This window comes from Paramormyrops kingsleyae, chromosome 20 (genome assembly GCF_048594095.1).
Source record: "Paramormyrops kingsleyae isolate MSU_618 chromosome 20, PKINGS_0.4, whole genome shotgun sequence".
Lineage (NCBI taxonomy): Eukaryota > Metazoa > Chordata > Actinopteri > Osteoglossiformes > Mormyridae > Paramormyrops > Paramormyrops kingsleyae.
Genome location: NC_132816.1, coordinates 2951555 through 2978998, shown reverse-complemented (window position 1 = coordinate 2978998; position 27444 = coordinate 2951555). Strand labels below are relative to the sequence as shown.

The following is a 27444-nucleotide window of genomic DNA, read 5'->3' as shown; positions in this document are numbered from 1 at the left end:
TCTTTCTTGGTAAGGGACCAGGTACTCTCTGGGAATAGTTGACCGAGTGAATAATCTTAACAACACAACAGCAAATAAATTGATCTGCAGTTTACCTGTACAACACATTCACCTATATGTGTGATCAAATCAGATTTGTTGTAATAGCGACAAATGTTAACATTACAGCACAAAACAAACTAATGGCTTAACGTTACCACAATGTAACAAAATTAAGATGAATAACAAGCAAGTGATTTATATTTGTACTTACTTGAGAATGCAACAAAATATTTATTCCACACATTTTACTCATAAGTTCTTGTATCAAGCCGGAAATTATAGAAATCATAACACAATTACAAGACTTCAGGCTTTTAGTCACCTTCATTTGCTTCATTCACTAACAAACTCTGAAGAATAAGTTAATTCATGATATCCTCATAATAGCAGACAGCTCACAGTCATCAAAGTGTTTCACTTTCAATGTGTTCACGTACAATAATATCAGATTTTTAAAATATCTTTTTGCTTGCATCTGGCAGTAGCTGATTCACATATGCAGAGTACTTCATATTACAACTAACAAGTGCACCAAGATGGCGACAGGAGGCGGAATGAGGCAACTGTACGATAAATTGCAACACTCCTATAAGGACCTATGGATCATGGATGCTATAGCACCACCTATAGCCAAATGGTGTCTCTTTTCTGGCCTGAGTAGCAGAAGGAATGCTGCACCATTATTGTACGCCAAACTTTATTTGGATTGGATAAATGGTCTATAGGACAGGTTCAAAAAAGTATGTTTTGCACATTTTGCTAATAAGTTAAAGATATAAGGGGCTGAGCTAGATTATCTTATTAGCATATATCACTGTCTGAGGCCAAGGAATATGGAAAATAAAGAATTGGCTTTCTATGACTCACAGTTCAGAAAATATGGAGCAAAATGTCAAGCACTATAGCGCCACCATTAGGCTGACCAGTGTCTCTTTGCACCATACAACCAAATTTCATGATTCTCTGTCATGTATAAGGGTAATTATTGCCTGCCAAATTTGACTGGCTGTTGTCAGCCATGTTTGATATGTCGATAAACTTTAAATCCCTCAGAATGTTATTTGAACCCAGGTAATTACTTTTCCAGTTTCTAGGTACCACAGCTGTAGATAAGGATTCTACAGTGAATACCTGTGTAAAACAACTCTCCTGCAGATTAGTGATTTCAGCTTTTAGAGCTCTTTTGGACTTCAAATATTTGAAGAAACTTTTAATGTCATCCTTAGCCTCCAATGCAGTCTTCCTTTCTACATTTCTCTTAGCGAGTCTGTTATTTTTTAACTCAACCTGTAGACTTAGATACTCCTGCTTTATTTTGAAATCCTTAGTTAATTTCCATTTGTGGAACAGAGACCTTTTCCTCCTGACTTTATTCTTAATTTCCGTAGTAAACCACCTTGGCTGCAGTGTCCTAGATTCAGTTTAGCTAGAAACAGGTTAATGTTATGTTAATGGTGTGGGGGTGTATTTTAAGTCCTCTTGCACTTGCAACAATGTGCTTTTAAAACAATTCCCATGCCTATTCAACAGAATTGCTATTTAACTCCATTCAGTTTACAGTTTCTGGTTTCAGTCTCATACCATTAAAGTTAGCCTTCCTAACATTGTATATTTTTGTTTTGGACTTTGCTCTTCAGACACTAGAATTAACCTCAAATTTAACCATGTTATGATCACCAAAAAGGACCTTACAGCTTTTTCTTGTTTTATGTTGAAGCTTTGCTGGCTCAGTTCTGACTAATCTTGAAGCTTAGAGAGCTGTGGTCCTGATATCCCCCCCCCCCCCCCGATATGTGGTTTTATAGCATGTTGGCGTCAAGTCAGAGAGAAATTGTTGGAGATGTATAGGACACATCTCCTGAGTGGCATATATGTTAATGGTGTGGGGGTGTATTTGATTGCCAGTCCTGCCCTTGGATGATTAATATATGTGGAAAGGTGTTAGGACAGTTGTGATACCCTTTTCTGTACAGCTCCTGGTACTGTCCACTCCCCTGTAGACCAATGGTGCTGGATGTATATTTGCATAGCATGACACAGTACTGTTTTTGACTTAACGGGTTTTTTTTTTAAATACACCAAGATGGCAATGAATAGGGCAAGAGAACAAAAACCACAGAGATGGTTTTTGTGTGCTTGTGTGAGATGGTGTAACTGGAGAAGGTATCGCTATGGAAAACCAATTGTTCTGTTTCTCCTCTTTAGGAAAAACATCCAGACCATATATACCTCTACAATTGAAATTCCTTCAGAATACAAGAACTTCACTACTCAGACCAATTAGCATGCATCAGCACAGGCAATCCAGAACAGCTAATAATAAAATGTGGTAAAGACTAATATCAGTGCCATACCACCCTCGATCGTGGCGGGTTTCTAAAAATGAGGCTTAATGAAAATCTGAATATTAAATGAGCAAAGTGATTTTATTTGTTCTTCTATCCCAAGCTGTGGTCTAAAAGCAATAAGGTCACCACCCATTATACCTGCTTTAGTGGAAATACACTCCTTCAACCATTAAGATAGCTCTCACCTTTTCTCAGCCCTGCTAAATAATTAAGTTATGCAGTCTAACAAAGTCTAGCTTCATAATCTGTGTTTGGTGACTGGTGCTATACATTTCACTCACTTTTATACTACAAGCAGTTCTCAGGTGAGCTTGACTGGTTCTTTTTTACCCTGATTGAGATTATTGTTTACATTTATAATGACAGTTTTTCAATGTTCCTCGACCTACATGAACACAGTTTTTTGGTTATCAGAAGCTAAACTGGACAAAACTTGCATAAAAAGAGAAAAGGCTATGCTGGTCTAAGTCTTTCTTATTATGGTGGGCTAGTAGCAGCAGCTGAATGCCTAAAAGAGTTCAAATGAAAGTACATTAAAATGGGGCAGATATGGACCACCCATTTTGTACTTGTGTGCCACCCATATGGGCTTGCAATTTGGAAGAGATGGAGACACATTGTCTTGACACTCTAGGTTGTAAATTGAACACTATAAGAGTTAATAAATATTAACACTATAAAAACAACACTCACTGCACACTGTAAAATGTTAAAGGTAACACTGGATGGTGTGGACCCATATAAACACAATGCAGTGTTAAATTAACACTGGCACATTTGCTGTGTGTATTTTCTGAAATTGAATATATATTTTCTGAAATTAAAAATTTTTCCTCAGACAGTCATATATACACTCAGCTAAAGGATTATTAGGAACACCATACTAATACGGTGTTTCACCCCCTTTCGCCTTCAGAACTGCCTTAATTCTACGTGGCATTGATTCAACAAGGTGCTGAAAGCATTCTTTAGAAATGTTGGCCCATATTGATAGGATAGCATCTTGCAGTTGATGGAGATTTGTGGGATGCACATCCAGGGCACGAAGCTCCCGTTCCACCACATCCCAAAGATGCTCTATTGGGTTGAGATCTGGTGACTGTGGGGGCCATTTTAGTACAGTGAACTCATTGTCATGTTCAAGAAACCAATTTGAAATGATTCGAGCTTTGTGACATGGTGCATTATCCTGCTGGAAGTAGCCATCAGAGGATGGGTACATGGTGGTCATAAAGGGATGGACATGGTCAGAAACAATGCTCAGGTAGGCCGTGGCATTTAAACGATGCCCAATTGGCACTAAGGGGCCTAAAGTGTGCCAAGAAAACATCCCCCACACCATTACACCACCACCACCAGCCTGCACAGTGGTAACAAGGCATGATGGATCCATGTTCTCATTCTGTTTACGCCAAATTCTGACTCTACCATTTGAATGTCTCAACAGAAATCGAGACTCATCAGACCAGGCAACATTTTTCCAGTCTTCAACTGTCCAATTTTGGTGAGCTTTTTGCATTGAATTTGTATTTTGAATTGTAGCCTCTTTTTCCTATTTGTAGTGGAGATAAGTGGTACCCGGTGGGGTCTTCTGCTGTTGTAGCCCATCCGCCTCAAGGTTGTGCGTGTTGTGGCTTCACAAATGCTTTGCTGCATACCTCTGTTGTAACGAGTGGTTATTTCAGTCAAAGTTGCTCTTCTATCAGCTTGAATCAGTCGGCCCATTCTCCTTTGACCTCTAGCATCAACAAGGCATTTTCGCCCACAGGACTGCCGCATACTGGATGTTTTTCCCTTTGTACACCATTCTTTGTAAACCCTAGAAATGGTTGTGTGTGAAAATCCCAGTAACTGAGCAGATTGTGAAATACTCAGACCGGCCCGTCTGGCACCAACAACCATGCCACGCTCAAAATTGCTTAAATCACCTTTCTTTCCCATTCTGACATTCAGTTTGGAGTTCAGGAGATTGTCTTGACCAGGACCACACCCCTAAATGCATTGAAGCAACTGCCATGTGATTGGTTGATTAGATAATTGCATTAATGAGAAATTGAACAGGTGTTCCTAATAATCCTTTAGGTGAGTGTATATATATATATATCCTCCTGAGACCCCACCCATTCATTTATGTCCATTTTGCATCTATCTTTTCACTGATGTAAGGAAACATATTTATTACTGTTGTACACTAAAGAGGACATGCTGTGAAATTAAAAATAAAATTGAAAAAATCTAAATTGTAAGATGTCTTATTTCCTCCAATGACAAATAACCAATAATTGAAGGACACTTTTTCCCTTGGGTCTCAGGAGGAGTATTTGCAGCGACCGTCCAGTGCAGCCATGTATTTTTTGACTTGGCCACTAGCACGCCTCATACAGCAAGTCAATCTGCAACTGACTTTTTCAACCAATTTATTTAATTATTTAATTGAGCTGGTGTTGAAATTTAACAAAATCATGGAACAGTTGAGGTGCCACTGAGGAGAGGTTTGGGAAATGAAGCCGTGTTCATCTAAGCCATCCAACTAGATATCAGTAACTTTTTAGAAAACAGAAGAAATTGTTACTAGTTTTTATTGTTACTCTTAATTTGCATATGTTCTAATGTAAAATTTTTGTTCTAAGCCAAAGTGTCACGCCCACGTCTGTCACGCCCACATCTGTCACGCCCACAGGGGCGGATCAGACAGGTGCGGGGCATCAGGGACTGATTACCTCCTCAATATAAGGAGAGTACCTCACACAAACAAACCGCGAAGTATTGCGCTATGTACAGCCTTACTGAGCGTTATTCTGTCCTGTCTCCCTTTAATCCCGTCCCTTGCCTGTCTGCCTGTTGTACAATCCTTACCTCTCATTCCTTGCCTCCTCAGTTCAGCTCCCGTCCTTGACCCGCCTGTCCTGCTGAGCCCGGCTTCCCCTGTTGTCCAGCCCGCCTGTTCCCCCGTCCTGTGTGTGCCTGTTGGACTGACTCCCCGGCTTTCGACCCCTGCTCCTGTTTTACGACCACGATTTCCGCTCGCCGTCTCTGGACTTGTTAGCCTGATTAAAGCTCTGTTTCCCCGTACTTCTGGATCCGTGTCTCCCTTATCTACCCGGTGTGACACAAAGTACATTTGCTACCCAGATAAACAGGTTTAAACATTTCTTTGGACTGCCAAAGACTTTTGCACAGTACTGTGTGTATATATATATACATATATATTCTGCCCTCTCGGACAATACATGACAAGTCCTGGGGACTGATGTCCACATGTAACTTCCATGGACTTTTATACAGAGATTGCACAGCAGATGTTCTTTATTATTCCAGGTTAATGGTTTTATTCAATAATATGTAGAAATTATTCTTCAATTCATTCCATTTTACATTCAAGTTCATAAGTGTCATGTAAAAATGAGTCCCCAGGATGAATATATCATTTTAAAGGGCAGAATTTTGTCTTTAAGAAATTATATAACAAAAAAGACAATAGTATTATATTGTCACAAAATTATTGAATTTCATTTTTCACAACAGTGACAAAAATGGATGAGGCTTAGTTCAAACAGTGTCAGTCCCCAATTATGGCAGACAGGTCAGAAACATAATGCTGCTCCACACAGCACTTGAACTGCATGTATTAACTAATAGGTAGTACAGACTATTACACAGCTGATATCTAGCTTCACATTTTAAACTCTGAATGGTGTTTGTACAGCTTAAACTGTAAAAGTAGCATGACAAAGTGGGAATAATAAAAAAGCAATCACAAATATTCAATTCAGTCCAATTTTATTTATATAGTACTTTTTACAACGGATGTTGTCACAAAGCAGCTTTACATGTTACTGGCTCCAAGCCCCTAAAGAACAAGCCCAAGGCGACAGTGTCAAGGAAAAACTCCCCAAGCTGAAAATAGGAAGAAACCTTGAGAGGATCCAAGACTCAGAAGGGGGCCCCATCCTCCTCTGGGCGACACCGGAAGAGTTCATGCAGTTTAAACAATCCAAAAGCGTGTGTCTAGATAAGGTTTAGAGAGTCTCTAATGGATCCTGCAAAAAGGCCTCCGCAGGGTCCACCTATCATAAAGTCAGATTTTTCCAATGGTGAGCCATTGGGTCTCTATGAGGTGTTGGTCCAAGTACAGGCGAACAGCGGCATTCTGTCATGTCCATTATGGAGTCCAGTAGGAGGAGGGTCCCACAGGAATCTGGCGGCACAGGGTCTCCATAGTGCTGGATCCTGTAGCCACAGGCATCTTAGGCAGAACATCTAGGTCCTTCGCTGGCTCCATGAAGTGTACATGCAGCTCGGCAGAGTGGATTAGTCACACGTATGATGCTCTGAAGAGTGAAGGGTTTATACAAGTATAATGTTAAAAGACGGAAGTCCTACGGACCTCGATATAACAACTTACCTACGAAGGTGAATTGGAAGGTAGCACAGACATTTCTTAAGTGGGAATCCAGAGATAATCCAGCGTCAGTGTGAATGCAGATGTGGACATCCAGAGACGACAGCGCCCCTTTTCCCCACTAGTTGTGTATGGAGCTCGACAGGAGGAATGGAGATGTAGAGAAAGGGGTTAGTCACACACATAATATACTGCAAAATAAAGAGTAAACACAAGTGCCATGAAGCAGAATCGAGCTCCAGCAGGCCTCAGTTTACAGTAAAGGAATTGTAAGGCAGACATGCTAACAAAGCAGTTTTACATATTACCAATTCCAAACCATTAATGGGCAACCTTAGAGTAACAATGGCTAGAAAAAAAAACCTTAGCTATAACTAGGAATAAAACATTGTGAAAAGCATGAACATGTTCTCCCCTTGCAGAGTCAGATCACGCATTTGAAGTGTTCCCAAGTGTTTGTGTGTTTTAGGTTCCTGTTAGTGAACGCTCTTCTGCCATTCTGTCTGACATCAAATAGAAAGTCCACTGTGTCTCTGCAATGTCCAGGTCCAGGTAGTTATAGCCATTTTATGCAGCGGTATGGAGTCCAGTAGGTCTCAGCAGGGCCTCTGCAGACCTGGATCGTAGAACCACAGAAAGGCAGGCCATCTGCCGAATGCAGCTTAGCAAAGAGAAATAAGAATGGGTCAGCAAAATACAGAACATAGAATGTACTGCAAAATACAAGGTGAACCCAACAGTCATAATGCAGTGCAGGAGCCACTTCAGCTACCACCAATGTGCAGCACCCACCTTGCTGATCAACACAGTCATTCTGCAGCAGTTACACTCACTATACATTAGCTAAAGTGGTAAAGAATTCACAGATTAGTGATTAGGAGGCAAATCTGAAATGGTCATGGTGACAGTTGTAGCAGGACATACACTGTAAAAAAAAAAATCCATCAAAAAACGAAAAATGTACTGGCAGAAAATTCACAATTTTCCACAGTTTGTTGTTCCAAGGAATATAACAGTATGTTGATGGGCCCTTGAGTCATGAAAAATAATGAATGTAGTGAAATACTATATTTTCTAAATACTTTGTGTAGTTTTGTGAACAACATAAATTATTAAAGAAACAAATCTACATTGGCAGAATGAAGAATTAAAAATGAAAATAAACTATTATTTAACAAATATTACTTGGAACAACAAACTTTGGAAAGTTGTGATTTTACAATATTTTCCATTAGATACTTGAAGAAAGAATCTGTTAATGGAAAATGTGCCAGTAATTTTCTACCAGTACATTTTCCATTTTTTGACGGATTTTATTTATTTATTGTTTACAATGTATCTTAGCCATTCCCATCCAACCTTATCCTATTCTATCTTATATTATGTTAGCTGTTCCAAACATACTTCATCTATTCTATTAAATCGTAGCCGTTCCATTCTTACCTCATCCTATTCTATCTTATCTTAGCCGTTCCAATCTTACCGTATTCTGTTTTATCTTATCTTAGCCATTCCAATCACACCTTATCCTATTCTATCTTATCTTAGCCATTTCTATCCTACCTACTGCTATTCTATCTTAAGTTACCCATTCCTATCCTACCTTATCCTATTCTATCTTACCATTACTATCCTACCCCTTGCTATTCTATCTTATCGTAGCCATTCCTATCTTACCTAATCCAATTATATCTTACCTTATCCTATTCCATCTTACCTTACCCATTCCTATCCTACCCTGTCCTAATCTATCTTTCCTTAGCCATATCTAAACTACCTTATGCAATTGTATCATTCCTTAGCCATTCAACAACAACAAATAAGAAATGTATTTTTGTTTAGCGCATTATTACAACATTACATCGTCTCAAAGCGCTTTACAGCATCCCTACCCAAAGACCCCAGTGAGTAAGCCATAGGCGACACTATTCCACCTTATCCAATTCTATCTTACCTTACCCATTCCTATCCTACCTCATCCTATTCTATCTTACCTTAGCCATTACTATCCTACCTCATCCTATTCTATCTTATCTTAGACATTCCTATCCTACTTTATCCTATTGTATCTTACCTTAGCCATTCCAATCTTACCTTATCCAATTCTATCTTACCTCACCCATTCCTATCCTACCTTATCCTATTCCATCTTACCTGAGCCATTCCTATCCTACTTTTTCCTATTCTATCGTATCTTAGCCATTCCTATCCTACCTTCTGCTATTCTACCTTACCCATTCCTATCATACCTTATCCTATTCTCTTAACTTAGCCATTCCTATCCTACCTTATCCTATTGTATCTTATCTTAGCCATTCCTATCCTACCTTATGCTTTTCTATATTATCTAACCCATTCCTATCATTCCTTATGCTATTCTATCTTAGCCGTTCCAATCCTACCTTATCCTATTGTATCTTACCTTAGCCATTGCTATCCTACCTAATACTATTCTGCCTTACTCATTCCGATCCAACCATATCCAATTGTATCATACCTTAGCCATTCAACAACAACAAATAAGAAATTTATTTTTGTTTAGCGCATTATCACAACATTTCATCGTCTCAAAGCGCTTTACAGCATCCATACCCAAAGACCCCAGTGAGTAAACCATAGGCGAAACTATCCTACCTTTTCCAATTCTATTCTACCTTACCCATTCCTATCCAACCTTATCCTATTGTATCTTACCTTAGGCATTGCTATCCTACCTAATGCTATTCTACCTTACCCATTCCTATCCTACCCTGTCCTATTCTATCTTACCTTACCCATTCCTATCCTATCTTATCCTATTCTATCTTACCTGAGCCATTCCTATCCTACCTTATGCTATTCAATCGTATCTTAGCCATTCCTATCCTACCTTCTGCTATTCTACTTTACCCATTCCTATCATGCCTTAACCTATTCTCTTAACTTACCCATTCCTATCCTACCTCATCCTATTCTATCTTATCTTAGATATTCCTATCCTACCTTATCCTATTCTATCTTAACTTAGCCACTGCTATCCTACCTTATGCTATTCTGCCTTACCCATTCCTATCCAACCTTATCCTATTGTATCTTACCTTAGGCATTGCTATCCTACCTAATGCTATTCTACCTTACCCATTCCTATCCTACCCTGTCCTAATCTATCTTTCCTTAGCCATTTCTAAACTACCTTATGCTATTGTATCATACCTTAGCCATTGAACAACAACAAATAAGATATTTATTTTTGTTTAGCGCATTATCACGACATTACATCGTCTCAAAGCGCTTTACAGCATCCTTACCCAAAGACCCCAGTGAGTAAGCCATAGGCGACACTATCCTACCTTATCCAAATCTATCTTACCTCACCCATTCCTATCCTACCTTATCCTATTCTATCTTACCTTACCCATTCCTATCCTACCTTATCCTATTCCATCTTACCTGAGCCATTCCTATCCTACCTTATCCTATTCTATCGTATCTTAGCCATTCCAATCCTACCTTCTGCTATTCTACCTTACCCATTCCTATCATACCTTATCCTATTCTCTTAACTTAGCCATTCCTATCCTACCTCATCCTATTATATCTTATCTTAGATATTCCTATCCTACCTTATCCTATTCTATCTTAACTTAGCCACTGCTATCCTACCTTATGCTATTCTGCCTTACCCATTCCTATCCAACCTTATCCTATTGTATCTTACCTTAGGCATTGCTATCCTACCTAATGCTATTCTACCTTACCCATTCCTATCCTACCCTGTCCTAATCTATCTTTCCTTAGCCATTTCTAAACTACCTTATGCTATTGTATCATACCTTAGCCATTCAACAACAACAAATAAGAATTTTTTTTTTTTAGCGCATTATCACAACATTACATCGTCTCAAAGCGCTTTACAGCATCCCTACCCAAAGACCCCAGTGAGTAAGCCGTAGGCGACACTATCCTACCTTATCCAATTCTATCTTACCTTACCCATTCCAATCCTACCTTATCCTATTCCATCTTACCTGAGCCATTCCTATCCTACCTTATCCTATTCTATCGTATCTTAGCCATTCCAATCCTACCTTCTGCTATTCTACCTTACCCATTCCTATCATACCTTATCCTATTCTCTTAACTTAGCCATTCCTATCCTACCTTATCCTATTGTATCTTATCTTAGCCATTCCTATCCTACCTTATGCTTTTCTATATTATCTAACCCATTCCTATCATTCCTTATGCTATTCTATCTTAGCCGTTCCTATCCTACCTCATCCTATTCTATCTTACCTTAGACATTCCTATCCTACCTTATCCTATTCTATCTTAACGTAGCCACTGCTATCCTACCTTATGCTATTCTGCCTTACCCATTCCTATCCTAATTTATCCAGTTGTATCTTACCTTACCCATTCCTATCCTACCCTGTCCTAATCTATCTTTCCTTAGCCATATCTAAACTACCTTATGCTATTGTATCATTCCTTAGCCATTCAACAACAACAAATAAGAAATTTATTTTTGTTTAGCGCATTATCACAACATTTCATCGTCTCAAAGCGCTTTACAGCATCCCTACCCAAAGACCCCAGTGAGTAAGCCATAGGCGAAACTATCCTACCTTATCCAATTCTATCTTACCTGTACCTCACACATTCCTATCTTACCTTATCCAATTCTATCTTACCTTACCCATTCCAATCCAACCTTATCCATTTCTATCCTGCCCCTTGCTATTCTATCTTGTCGTAGCCATTCCTATCTTACCTAATCCAATTATATCTAACCTTATCCTATTGTATCTTACCTCACCCATTCCTATCCTACCTAATGCTATTCTATCTTACCTTAGCCAGTCCTATCCTACCTTATCCTATTATATCTTATCTTAGCCATTCCTATCCTACCTTATGCTTTTCTATATTATCTAACCCATTCCAATCATTCCTTATGCTATTCTATCTTAGCCGTTCCATTCCTACCTTATCCTATTCTATCTTAACTTAGCCACTGCTATCCTACCTTATGCAATTCTGCCTTACCCTTTCCTATCCAACCTTATCCTATTGTATCTTACCTTAGGCATTGCTATCCTACCTAATGCTATTCTACCTTACCCATTCCTATCCTACCCTGTCCTAATCTATCTTTCCTTAGCCATTTCTAAACTACCTTATGCTATTGTATCATACCTTAGCCATTGAACAACAACAAATAAGATATTTATTTTTGTTTAGCGCATTATCACGACATTACATCGTCTCAAAGCGCTTTACAGCATCCTTACCCAAAGACCCCAGTGAGTAAGCCATAGGCGACACTATCCTACCTTATCCAAATCTATCTTACCTCACCCATTCCTATCCTACCTTATCCTATTCTATCTTACCTTACCCATTCCTATCCTACCTTATCCTATTCCATCTTACCTGAGCCATTCCTATCCTACCTTATCCTATTCTATCGTATCTTAGCCATTCCAATCCTACCTTCTGCTATTCTACCTTACCCATTCCTATCATACCTTATCCTATTCTCTTAACTTAGCCATTCCTATCCTACCTCATCCTATTATATCTTATCTTAGATATTCCTATCCTACCTTATCCTATTCTATCTTAACTTAGCCACTGCTATCCTACCTTATGCTATTCTGCCTTACCCATTCCTATCCAACCTTATCATATTGTATCTTACCTTAGCCATTGCTATCCTACCTAATGCTATTCTACCTTACCCATTCCTATCCTACCCTGTCCTAATCTATCTTTCCTTAGCCATTTCTAAACTACCTTATGCTATTGTATCATACCTTAGCCATTGAACAACAACAAATAAGATATTTATTTTTGTTTAGCGCATTATCACGACATTACATCGTCTCAAAGCGCTATACAGCATCCTTACCCAAAGACCCCAATGAGTAAGCCATAGGCGACACTATCCTACCTTATCCAAATCTATCTTACCTCACCCATTCCTATCCTACCTTATCCTATTCTATCTTACCTTACCCATTCCTATCCTATCTTATCCTATTCTATCTTACCTGAGCCATTCCTATCCTACCTTATGCTATTCAATCGTATCTTAGCCATTCCTATCCTACCTTCTGCTATTCTACTTTACCCATTCCTATCATGCCTTAACCTATTCTCTTAACTTACCCATTCCTATCCTACCTCATCCTATTATATCTTATCTTAGATATTCCTATCCTACCTTATCCTATTCTATCTTAACTTAGCCACTGCTATCCTACCTTATGCTATTCTGCCTTACCCATTCCTATCCAACCTTATCCTATTGTATCTTACCTTAGGCATTGCTATCCTACCTAATGCTATTCTACCTTACCCATTCCTATCCTACCCTGTCCTAATCTATCTTTCCTTAGCCATTTCTAAACTACCTTATGCTATTGTATCATACCTTAGCCATTCAACAACAACAAATGAGAATTTTTTTTTTTTTAGCGCATTATCACAACATTACATCGTCTCAAAGCGCTTTACAGCATCCCTACCCAAAGACCCCAGTGAGTAAGCCGTAGGCGACACTATCCTACCTTATCCAATTCTATCTTACCTTACCCATTCCAATCCTACCTTATCCTATTCCATCTTACCTGAGCCATTCCTATCCTACCTTATCCTATTCTATCGTATCTTAGCCATTCCAATCCTACCTTCTGCTATTCTACCTTACCCATTCCTATCATACCTTATCCTATTCTCTTAACTTAGCCATTCCTATCCTACCTCATCCTATTATATCTTATCTTAGATATTCCTATCCTACCTTATCCTATTCTATCTTAACTTAGCCACTGCTATCCTACCTTATGCTATTCTGCCTTACCCATTCCTATCCAACCTTATCCTATTGTATCTTACCTTAGGCATTGCTATCCTACCTAATGCTATTCTACCTTACCCATTCCTATCCTACCCTGTCCTAATCTATCTTTCCTTAGCCATTTCTAAACTACCTTATGCTGTTGTATCATACCTTAGCCATTCAACAACAACAAATAAGAATTTTTTTTTTTTAGCGCATTATCACAACATTACATCGTCTCAAAGCGCTTTACAGCATCCCTACCCAAAGACCCCAGTGAGTAAGCCGTAGGCGACACTATCCTACCTTATCCAATTCTATCTTACCTTACCCATTCCAATCCTACCTTATCCTATTCCATCTTACCTGAGCCATTCCTATCCTACCTTATCCTATTCTATCGTATCTTAGCCATTCCAATCCTACCTTCTGCTATTCTACCTTACCCATTCCTATCATACCTTATCCTATTCTCTTAACTTAGCCATTCCTATCCTACCTTATCCTATTGTATCTTATCTTAGCCATTCCTATCCTACCTTATGCTTTTCTATATTATCTAACCCATTCCTATCATTCCTTATGCTATTCTATCTTAGCCGTTCCTATCCTACCTCATCCTATTCTATCTTACCTTAGACATTCCTATCCTACCTTATCCTATTCTATCTTAACTTAGCCACTGCTATCCTACCTTATGCTATTCTGCCTTACCCATTCCTATCCTAATTTATCCAGTTGTATCTTACCTTACCCATTCCTATCCTACCCTGTCCTAATCTATCTTTCCTTAGCCATATCTAAACTACCTTATGCTATTGTATCATTCCTTAGCCATTCAACAACAACAAATAAGAAATTTATTTTTGTTTAGCGCATTATCACAACATTTCATCGTCTCAAAGCGCTTTACAGCATCCCTACCCAAAGACCCCAGTGAGTAAGCCATAGGCGAAACTATCCTACCTTATCCAATTCTATCTTACCTCACCCATTCCTATCTTACCTTATCCAATTCTATCTTACCTTACCCATTCCAATCCAACCTTATCCATTTCTATCCTGCCCCTTGCTATTCTATCTTGTCGTAGCCATTCCTATCTTACCTAATCCAATTATATCTAACCTTATCCTATTGTATCTTACCTCACCCATTACTATCCTACCTAATGCTATTCTATCTTACCTTAGCCAGTCCTATCCTACCTTATCCTATTATATCTTATCTTAGCCATTCCTATCCTACCTTATGCTTTTCTATATTATCTAACCCATTCCAATCATTCCTTATGCTATTCTATCTTAGCCGTTCCATTCCTACCTTATCCTATTCTATCTTTACTTAGCCACTGCTATCCTACCTTATGCTATTCTGCCTTACCCTTTCCTATCCTACCTTATCCTATTGTATCTTACCTTAGCCATTGCTATCCTACCTAATGCTATTCTACCTTACCCATTCCTATCCTACCCTGTCCTAATCTGTCTTTCCTTAGCCATTTCTAAACTACCTTATGCTATTGTATCATACCTTAGCCATTCAACAACAACAAATAAGAATTTTTTTTTTTTTAGCGCATTATCACAACATTACATCGTCTCAAAGCGCTTTACAGCATCCCTACCCAAAGACCCCAGTGAGTAAGCCGTAGGCGACACTATCCTACCTTATCCAATTCTATCTTACCTTACCCATTCCTATCCTACCTTATCCTATTCCATCTTACCTGAGCCATTCCTATCCTACCTTATCCTATTCTATCGTATCTTAGCCATTCCAATCCTACCTTCTGCTATTCTACCTTACCCATTCCTATCATACCTTATCCTATTCTCTTAACTTAGCCATTCCTATCCTACCTTATCCTATTGTATCTTATCTTAGCCATTCCTATCCTACCTTATGCTTTTCTATATTATCTAACCCATTCCTATCATTCCTTATGCTATTCTATCTTAGCCGTTCCTATCCTACCTCATCCTATTCTATCTTACCTTAGACATTCCTATCCTACCTTATCCTATTCTATCTTAACTTAGCCACTGCTATCCTACCTTATGCTATTCTGCCTTACCCATTCCTATCCTAATTTATCCAGTTGTATCTTACCTTACCCATTCCTATCCTACCCTGTCCTAATCTATCTTTCCTTAGCCATATCTAAACTACCTTATGCTATTGTATCATTCCTTAGCCATTCAACAACAACAAATAAGAAATTTATTTTTGTTTAGCGCATTATCACAACATTTCATCGTCTCAAAGCGCTTTACAGCATCCCTACCCAAAGACCCCAGTGAGTAAGCCATAGGCGAAACTATCCTACCTTATCCAATTCTATCTTACCTCACCCATTCCTATCTTACCTTATCCAATTCTATCTTACCTTACCCATTCCAATCCAACCTTATCCATTTCTATCCTGCCCCTTGCTATTCTATCTTGTCGTAGCCATTCCTATCTTACCTAATCCAATTATATCTAACCTTATCCTATTGTATCTTACCTCACCCATTCCTATCCGACCTAATGCTATTCTATCTTACCTTAGCCAGTCCTATCCTACCTTATCCTATTATATCTTATCTTAGCCATTCCTATCCTACCTTATGCTTTTCTATATTATCTAACCCATTCCAATCATTCCTTATGCTATTGTATCTTAGCCGTTCCATTCCTACCTTATCCTATTCTATCTTAACTTAGCCACTGCTATCCTACCTTATGCTATTCTGCCTTACCCTTTCCTATCCTACCTTATCCTATTGTATCTTACCTTAGCCATTGCTATCCTACCTAATGCTATTCTACCTTACCCATTCCTATCCTACCCTGTCCTAATCTATCTTTCCTTAGCCATTTCTAAACTACCTTATGCTATTGTATCATTCCTTAGCCATTCAACAACAACAAATAAGAAATTTATTTTTGTTTAGCGCATTATCACAACATTTCATCGTCTCAAAGCGCTTTACAGCATCCCTACCCAAAGACCCCAGTGAGTAAGCCATAGGCGAAACTATCCTACCTTATCCAATTCTATCTTACCTCACCCATTCCTATCTTACCTTATCCAATTCTATCTTACCTTACCCATTCCAATCCAAACTTATCCATTTCTATCCTGCCCCTTGCTATTCTATCTTGTCGTAGCCATTCCTATCTTACCTAATCCAATTATATCTAACCTTATCCTATTGTATCTTACCTCACCCATTCCTATCCTACCTTATGCTATTCAATCGTATCTTAGCCATTCCTATCCTACCTTCTGCTATTCTACTTTACCCATTCCTATCATGCCTTAACCTATTCTCTTAACTTACCCATTCCTATCCTACCTCATCCTATTCTATCTTATCTTAGATATTCCTATCCTACCTTATCCTATTCTATCTTAACTTAGCCACTGCTATCCTACCTTATGCTATTCTGCCTTACCCATTCCTATCCAACCTTATCCTATTGTATCTTACCTTAGGCATTGCTATCCTACCTAATGCTATTCTACCTTACCCATTCCTATCCTACCCTGTCCTAATCTATCTTTCCTTAGCCATTTCTAAACTACCTTATGCTATTGTATCATACCTTAGCCATTCAACAACAACAAATAAGATTTTTTTTTTTTTTAGCGCATTATCACAACATTACATCGTCTCAAAGCGCTTTACAGCATCCCTACCCAAAGACCCCAGTGAGTAAGCCGTAGGCGACACTATCCTACCTTATCCAATTCTATCTTACCTTACCCATTCCTATCCTACCTTATCCTATTCCATCTTACCTGAGCCATTCCTATCCTACCTTATCCTATTCTATCGTATCTTAGCCATTCCAATCCTACCTTCTGCTATTCTACCTTACCCATTCCTATCATACCTTATCCTATTCTCTTAACTTAGCCATTCCTATCCTACCTTATCCTATTGTATCTTATCTTAGCCATTCCTATCCTCCCTTATGCTTTTCTATATTATCTAACCCATTCCTATCATTCCTTATGCTATTCTATCTTAGCCGTTCCTATCCTACCTCATCCTATTCTATCTTACCTTAGACATTCCTATCCTACCTTATCCTATTCTATCTTAACTTAGCCACTGCTATCCTACCTTATGCTATTCTGCCTTACCCATTCCTATCCTAATTTATCCAGTTGTATCTTACCTTACCCATTCCTATCCTACCCTGTCCTAATCTATCTTTCCTTAGCCATATCTAAACTACCTTATGCTATTGTATCATTCCTTAGCCATTCAACAACAACAAATAAGAAATTTATTTTTGTTTAGCGCATTATCACAACATTTCATCGTCTCAAAGCGCTTTACAGCATCCCTACCCAAAGACCCCAGTGAGTAAGCCATAGGCGAAACTATCCTACCTTATCCAATTCTATCTTACCTCACCCATTCCTATCTTACCTTATCCAATTCTATCTTACCTTACCCATTCCAATCCAACCTTATCCATTTCTATCCTGCCCCTTGCTATTCTATCTTGTCGTAGCCATTCCTATCTTACCTAATCCAATTATATCTAACCTTATCCTATTGTATCTTACCTCACCCATTCCTATCCTACCTAATGCTATTCTATCTTATCTTAGCCATTCCTATCCTACCTTATGCTTTTCTATATTATCTAACCCATTTCAATCATTCCTTATGCTATTCTATCTTAGCCGTTCCATTCCTACCTTATCCTATTCTATCTTAACTTAGCCACTGCTATCCTACCTTATGCTATTCTACCTTACCCATTCCTATCCTACCCTGTCCTAATCTATCTTTCCTTACCCATTTCTAAACTACCTTATGCTATTGTATCATACCTTAGCCATTGAACAACAACAAATAAGATATTTATTTTTGTTTAGCGCATTATCACGACATTACATCGTCTCAAAGCGCTTTACTGCATCCCTACCCAAAGACCCCAGTGAGTAAGCCATAGGCGACACTATCCTACCTTATCCAAATCTATCTTACCTCACCCATTCCTATCCTACCTTATCCAAATCTATCTTACCTCACCCATTCCTATCCTACCTTATCCTATTCTATCTTATCTTAGCCATTCCTATCTTAACTTATCCAATTCTATCTTACCTTACCCATTCCTATCCTATCTTATCCTATTCTATCTTACCTGAGCCATTCCTATCCTACCATATGCTATTCAATCGCATCTTAGCCATTCCTATCCTACCTTCTGCTATTCTACTTTACCCATTCCTATCATGCCTTAACCTATTCTCTTAACTTACCCATTCCTATCCTACCTCATCCTATTCTATCTTATCTTAGATATTCCTATCCTACCTTATCCTATTCTATCTTAACTTAGCCACTGCTATCCTACCTTATGCTATTCTGCCTTACCCATTCTTATCCAACCTTATCCTATTGTATCTTACCTTAGCCATTGCTATCCTACCTAATGCTATTCTACCTTACCCATTCCTATCCTACCCTGTCCTAATCTATCTTTCCTTAGCCATTTCTAAACTACCTTATGCTATTGTATCATACCTTAGCCATTCAACAACAACAAATAAGAAATTAATTTTTTTTTAGCGCATTATCACAACATTACATCGTCTCAAAGCGCTTTACAGCATCCCTACCCAAAGACCCCAGTGAGTAAGCCGTAGGCGACACTATCCTACCTTATCCAATTCTATCTTACCTTACCCATTCCTATCCTACCTTATCCTATTCCATCTTACCTGAGCCATTCCTATCCTACCTTATCCTATTCTATCTTATCTTAGACGTTCCTATCCTACCTTATCCTATTTTATCTCATCCTATCCTATCCTACGATAAAATAGGATAAGATAAGATAAGAACATAAGAAATTTACAAACGAGAGGGGGCCATTCGGCCCATCAAGCTCATTTGGGGCAAACTTAACTAATAGCTCAGAGTTGTTAAAATCTTATCTAGCTCTGATTTAAAGGAACCCAGGGTTTTAGCTTCCGCTACACTAGCAGGAAGACTATTCCATACTCTACACGCTGTGTAAAGAAGTGCTTCCTCAAATTTGTGTTAAAATGTTCTCCCGCTAATTTCCACTTATGGCCACGAGTTCTAGTATTTAAACTAATTCTGAAATAGCCATTTGGCTGAACAGCATCCAGACCCAATAGAATCTTATAGACCTGGATCATGTCCCCCCTTAGTCTCCTTTGCTCAAGGCTAAACAAATTCAGCTCAGCTAACTTCTCCTCATAAGACATTCCTCTAAGATCATGAATCATTCTCGTAGCCCTCCGTTGCACCTTTTCTAAGGCAGCAATGTCCTTCTTAAGGTATGGTGACCAAACCTGCACACAATATTCTAGGTGGGGTCTTACCAAAGGAATTACATAAATGTAACATCACCTCCCTTGACTTAAACTCCTCACACCTAGAGATATAGCCCAACATTCTATTGGCCTTTTTTATTGCTTCCCCACAATGGCGAGAGTGGGACATGGAAGCATCAACATTCACACCAAGATCTTTCTAATATAAGAGCTTTACAATATGTAACCTTTCTTTCTTACCTGGGGAGGAGGATAATTGGTAAAACAAGTCCACCCAAAAACTTATTTCCTTATTTATTTTGACCTGTAACCATTTACCTAATTAATAATATAACAATACACTATTTCCTCTCTAAGGCTCAGCCTGGTTCCGTCTCTATATAATCATTTCCAAACCCCTTTCCATCAATTTTGTGTCTTTTCTTTTCTTATCTGGAATCCAACGGAGGGTGCTCGGCTCCGGTGCAGATCCTGGCAGGGTGCGTGTGACCGTATTCTTCCCCTGACCGTTTTCCTCTCCGAGTAGTGGTATGCGATACCACAAGATTTGGTATCGATCCGATACCAAGTAAATACAGGACAAGTATCGCCGATACCCATATAAATACTTTTTAATAATTAAGGTGGATGCATCATCAAATTGCTAAAGCTGAATTAGTTTTCATTACCTTTAAGTGTTTTTCTGACATTTTTATTAATTAGTAAAACCCAGGTGTCACGACCGCTGATAGCACGCCGGGAAGGAAGGCACGGGAGTCCAGGATACGGGGAAAACTCGGGGTTTAATGAGGGTAAGATAAAATCCAGAGCACAAACAGCCATCAGCAACTAGGAGATGTTAATGACAGAACTAGGGAAACAAACTGGAACGTGGACTGAAATACACAGGATCAATTAGAAATAACAGGAAACAGCTGGTGACACCAGGATTTCACATGAGGTTAAGAGGGGGGCGTGGCACACAAGAGGATCGGACGAGCAGGGCGTGACACCAGGACAGAATTTTGGTATAGTTAAGAAGTAAATAAATACTTTATTATAAAACATAAGTAACACAAAATGTATTTTTCTTAAATAAAGTGCACAAAATTAGACAACCGGCTTTATTTACATAAAAAATTATTAGTGAAAATACAAAAAACAAAGTACAATAAAAAATACAATAAAGTTTAAACACATTCAAAGAAATAACAAAAAATGGTAATTATAGTCAATCAAATCTGAGCTATATTCAGTATATTTCTTTCAATTCCAGTAAATGTATTCATTTTATAACATGTGGCAATATTGTATCAAATAACACGTTAATTTTGATTAATTAATCACAGAAGAAGTAATGAGTTAAAAAATAACTTTGATTAACCGCATTCCATGATTCTGGTCACGGTGACTGAAAAATGATCACGTAAACCCAAACCATTTACCTATTTGAACCTGATGCTAACACTAGCATCCATGATAAAAAGGTCTTAGCATAATTTATACATTTTCAGTTTTAACCACTTGCACTTTGAAAATTTAATATTAACTAATGCTGAAGATAACTAAAATATTACTGGCACCACTATACCCTACCTGGATATTCTCTGCCAAATTGAAAGGCTTCTGCCAGTGCGTGCGAGTGTGCGCGCGCGCGTGCGTATGTGCCGCCGAGTCACTTGACGGTAATGTTGGTATCAAATTACAAGACTGAGGAGGAGGAGCAAAGCCTGTCGCGTACTTATTTTATCAATTAATCAATATAATATAATTTGCTTTCAGGGTTTCACACACTATCACAGCCTTAACCTGGACTGCGAACATCTAAAAGAAAAATATGGGGAAAATAAAACATATTCCTTTTTTCCCTTTTACACATAACGAATTCATATTACAACAACATGTACATATCGATGACACATTATAACATCCAAGGTTTACGTAATCTCAATGGGCAAATGAAGCATTATTTAAATCCCCGGTTGGTTTTTTCCTTTACTTTTTATATCCCGCCATAGCACAATGAACATTTTCCCTTAACTCAGTCCCGTAACACTCACCGAAAAACTAAAGGACAACTCTTTTTTTTTCCCCAAATTACTTTTAACTTAACAAAAGCTAAAAATTAAACCAGCTGCTCGCTTGGTAGCTCCACCATGCCGGCCCGTCTTATTCCACTTTCCGTGCGCTTCTCTCCTTCTTTCTATATATTTTTCTTTAAGAGCTCTGCTAAACTGCCACACTCCTAATCCAGGTCTTTACCTTTGGCATGTACTGTAACACACCCTCCGCGCAGAACAGGGCTTGTCCGTCTCAACCGTCTTCTTCATCACATCTTTCAGCATGCTGACTTTCTTCACCTTCTCCCTGCTGTTATTTTCCACGGCCTCATTTTTTTTCTAAATGTGTGTCAGATTCCTTAGCTGTTATTTTAACTGTAAAGGTAATTTTAATCTTGACTACTTTCATTTCTTTGCTCTCCATTTTTAATATAGCAAGTCTCTTCAAAATGCAGCCACTCGCCAAGATGCTCGAAAGAAGTTTGAGAAAAGAAGTACATGTGATTCAAAAGTAATCAAGCTGTTGCCACGGACGCCCATTCGTACCATAACAAACAATACGATCCTATGCAGGTCGTCGGCGACTTTCGGCTGCGATCGGCTCCGACTGATCGGTCGTAGGTCCGATTCGGCCGTAAGCAGGTTGCCAACTCTGACGCATCTGGAGCGAGACTCAGGCGGTCAGACACCGCGGTGAAGTTGGTTTTATGTTCGATATTCACCACATTTACTGACATCTAAACTGCAATATCTTCGGGGTCATGACGGCAATTCTTTTCAGATTAGGCTCCACATGTGAAGTTAAACGAGGGCAATATTTCACACTTTAAGTTAGCTCAACATTCTCCAGCAATATGAATTAAGAATACAAAGCAAGATGGGAATATCATTCTGCTCGCACAAAACTGCCGGAAAACTTAGGGACCGTCTTGAAAGTGCAATGCCAATCAGCATAACACCACTTGTAAATTGTAATACCTCTTTCATTTTTAAGCCAATCAACATCAAACCAAGTTCAATGAGTTCCTCTGCCCCTCCCTCATCTTTCACACCCTTTTAGGAAATTTTCACACCCATCTGATTTCCAGAACACCAGCCCTATGTGTCCTATAGCCGTGTATCATTATTGCAGTTGGATAAATTGTAATAACTTTTTATTTTTAAAATCAATCAACATCAAACCAATTTCAATGAGTTCCTCTGGCCCTCCCTCATCTTTCACACCCTTTTAGGAAATTTTCACACCCATCTATTTTCCAGAACACCAGCCCTATGTGTCCTAAAAACGTGTATCAATATTGCAGTTGGATAAATTGTAATAACTTTATCATTTTTGAACCAATCAACATCAAACCAAATTCAGTGTGTTCCTCTGGCTCTCTCTCATCTTTCACACCCTTTCAGGAAGTTTTCACACCAATCTGTTTTCCAGAACACCAGCCCTATGTGTCCTATAACCATCTATCAATATTGCAGTTGGAAAAATTGCAATAACTCTTTCATTTTTAAGCCAATCAACATCAAACCAAATTCAGTGTGTTCCTCTTGCCCTCTCTCATCTTTCACACCCTTTCAGGAAGTTTTCACACCAGCCCTATGTGTCCTATAACCATCTATCAATATCAAGTATGTATTTCTTCAGTCAATAAAGTTACAACAGAATCATCCACTATACAATTATTGTCTTTCAAAACTGTATCAATGACAGTCTTTATATTTTGATGCGCAAATTCTCCAATGCAAAATAACTCATCAATTATTTCCTGTACTGCTGAATTTGAAACATGTAAAAGTGCTTGCATGCAGAGAAATAAAGAACCCAACTGACGATGAATGGCATCTCCATTTTCTAGCCTAGGTTCAGCTTCAGGTAAAAAAATCACATACAAGTAAATTTTCAGTGTCTGACACAAAATCGTCTTCTGCTAAACTTTCCGAAAGTGTGCTGTTCACCAAAAGCTTTGTTCTGAAATTTAAGGTGGAAGACTTATGATTGCAACTTCTGTGAGCAGTGAATGTTGACAGCACGCTAGACTTAAAAAAGCAACCTTTGAATGGACATTTAACAACTTCTTTGTTTCTTAAATGAATCTTCAGGTGAATGAAGTATTTGTTAATGTCACATGGCTCCAAGAAGGTACACAATTCACAGGATAATTTGGTTACAATTTTCAAAGCTTCTCTTATATGCTCTTTCAAATTAATTTTAAGTTCTGCTTGGGTGCGAAATGTTCTCAAACAGTCCTCGTAAATACAGAGAAGGCCTGAAGATGTTCTATAATGCCCATGATGCTCTTTGTAGTGATGTATTATTCTTCCTTGGCCATTAGTGGAGAAAGGACAAAACTTACATTTCCACTTCATGAAAGACCCTGCTTGATGAAATCCGAAAGAAGAAACAAAAAATAAACTGGCAGTATATTATCACTTTAAAATTATTAGGTTAATCAAAATTTAATTTAAGCAAAAATGTGCTCATGGGACCCACTTCAGCTGCCAAATATAATAGAAAGCCCAAGAAATTCCATTAACTCACACTATAAATTACTGTGATCGCTCTTAAACAGATGTTTTGCAAAACTAACATTTGAAAAACGAAAAAGCAAGTAAAAACTTAAGGTGGTTATGTTCGGACTTAAATACCTGGGAGTAATTAGCCTCGACTTAAAAGAACAACGGAAGGTGTTTGTGCAACCAGCCCCTGAAATTTTATTAGCTAACGCTTACTTGCAAGATAACATGGTGCCCAAAGACATATGTAGGAATTATTAGCTCAAATAAATTTTAATATTCTCCACCAATATGTTTGAAATTAATTAAGGTTTAATTAATTATTATTTAATGCTGATTATTAACCAATCGTTATGCCGAATGGTCGGCTCCTCCAAACTCAATTGCGGTATCCCTGTAAGTCTGTTAATGTGAGACTTAAATGGGATTCACTAATTACCAGTATCGCTTAGCAACCTGGGTTGGAAGGCTCGTCCAGCGAGCTGCATCACCAGGTAATGCAAACAATTGGTAGCGAAGCTCCCCTCACGGCCGATGAGAGAGAGTCTCGCGATGTTTCAGGTGAGTTTGAGGTTCAGAGCGTGTAGCAAGATCGCAGAGGCAGGAACTTAGTGTAAGTACTCAATGACGGAGGCTGAAGTTGTGTAAAAGACATGCATTTATTCCTAGCTAACACTACAACTAACATAAGACAGACATTACCCCTAACACAAACAACAAACACGAAATAACGGAATAAAACAAACGATGTAATTATGAAAATGCAATGACCGGATTTAACCTTAAATGGGAAATACTGTTCTGCAAAGCAAGCACAGTTTATGGAAACACGACCCTAAAGTCTTATAGCAGGTTAACAGAACAGCTTAAGTTGTTAGAATGAAAGGAAGTTGGTTTACTTGGTTGAAGAGTGTGGGGGGGGGGGTCTTGGCAGTTGATGGCAGAGCTGCTGAACTGATGGCACTCAGGAAGGCGTGGCGTTTGGAGCAGTGGAGTGGAGCCCCTTTGGATTCTCTCTCCTGGTGAAGCTTTGTCTTGGGTGCTGTTCTCTGTTCAGCTGGGCCTTCACCGGAGGGCTTCTTCTGGGCTTCTCATCTCCCGGGCTGATGGTCTTTTCTGCGCTTGATGATCTGTTTGCCCCGGCTGATGTTCTCCTTCGGGCTGATGGTTTTCTCTGCACACCTTTGTTCTGAGGAGCCAGGTTTTTATTAAGTTCATGAATAGGGATGACCAGGAATTCGACTCCTGGCCCAATGGCTGGCCATCCATTTGGCGGGCTTTCGGAAGGGGGTCTGTATCAGTCCTTTTGGGATTTATGGCCCGACTGATTCTCCCTTTACTGATGATTTTCATTAAGCTGTTATAACTTTTGATACATCCACTTTTATGGTAATCACTGACCAGATTTGGAATCAGGGGTGATTAACAATCGGTTTGATACCAAACATGCCATACCAGCTTCACAGGTACATACCTCATACCATCTGCATTAATTGATTAAACAATTAATTATTTTATCTATGTGACTGATTCACATCAGTACAGGATACAGGTGTTTTGGGTTGCACCTCAACAGATGTTACACTTTGTGCAGACATTACATCAAATATTCATATTACAAACAGCACATCTTATCCATAGATAGTCGTGGCCATTAGTTTGTGGTAATATCAATATAAGTTGCACATCTGGACACAACATATCTTGGTTGGTGTGGCTTATTCTAATTGATCTTCTCCAAAATGGATAATGTACACCTTAATTCAGTTCTTTTTAATATCGCATGGTAGAAACAGAGAAACTTGGTGACGGTCCACCAAGATCAGATAAGGACCACAAAGGAATGCTGGAAGAGAAGGGGGGGTTTTTAACAAAGAAGACTCTCTAAAAGTTAGGACACATTGGTTACACTCACTTTCCAGATTCTTCTGGTATACCATGAGAACATACTGTATATACAATGGTAGCTATACCTATCTATTTATTTAAATTTATATGTGTTCAAGTGCAAAAGGGTAAAATAGGTGATACTCCGTGAACATGGTTATAAGGGTGGCACACAAAACACTAAGATTGTCTAAGGACACATACAAACATAACCTATCTGTATATTGAGGCTAGTAGTCGTGAGTAAATCAATATACAGGGTATACAAAAGCCAAACTTAAATGAAATTTCCTCTTTTCGTGGACCGTTATCAAAAACGCGGGTTTTCTTGACGTTACGCCTCCCCTTACTTTTTAAGCTTAAAACTTAACTCATGTCTGTAAGTTAACATTGAAAACACTGACAAAAATCAGAAGCAGTCAAGACAATTGATTATTTTAAGTTTAATTTTTGAAAATGTATAAACTTGAGTTCAATATCCAAAACTTGTCAAGGCAATTGGAGTTAAAAAAATTAAATAAGTTGTTGTAGCTGTCATGATCCGCTCCGTCCGCTCCTGATGTGTGCCACGCCCCCTCATTATCCACGTGTGCTTTCCCGATCGTGCCCAGCTGTTCCTTGTTGTTTCGGCTTGTCCTTAGTATTTAGTCCGTGTCTGAGTCAGTCTTCCCCAGATCTGTCATTAACGTTTGTGGATGTCTTTGTCCTGTCCGTCCGTGAATAAACCCTATTACCTGCATTCACGGCTTACCTCGCCTGATTCCCGGCTCGCTCGCTCACCCATCATAACAGAATGACAGATCTCCCACAAGACTCACCGCGGCAGGACGAGGACCAATGGCCTGTCCTGCTGCAGGAGGTGAGTGACTGGCGAAAGCTGCCGGAGATCCGAGAAGATCCCGGCTGCAACGCCCTAGTGGATCGGAGCTGGACCCTGCTACAGGGAGTGACTCCGTCCACGGAAGCGCACGCGATGGCGGAAGTGCGCTTTCTCCTGCGACAGCTCGTCCGCCGGATGAAAGAGAAGCGACTTCAGCCGCTCACCGGGCCGGATACGATCCCGCTGCCTCCT

The 27444-nt window shown here is 39.0% G+C and overlaps 1 protein-coding gene and 1 long non-coding RNA gene across 2 annotated transcripts in view; one reads left to right on the top strand and one right to left on the bottom strand.

Annotated features, from left to right (window-relative positions):
• Positions 1-27444, top strand: part of LOC111836354 (uncharacterized) — a 356103-nt gene that overhangs the window by 288420 nt on the left and 40239 nt on the right. The gene's annotated exons all lie outside the window — the stretch shown is intronic.
• On the bottom strand, positions 6154-9412 carry LOC140581282 (uncharacterized). Its single transcript, XR_011984340.1, has 2 exons — positions 6796-9412; positions 6154-6721 (listed from the first exon to the last, which is right to left on the bottom strand). It is a non-coding gene; the product is annotated as an uncharacterized lncRNA (long non-coding RNA).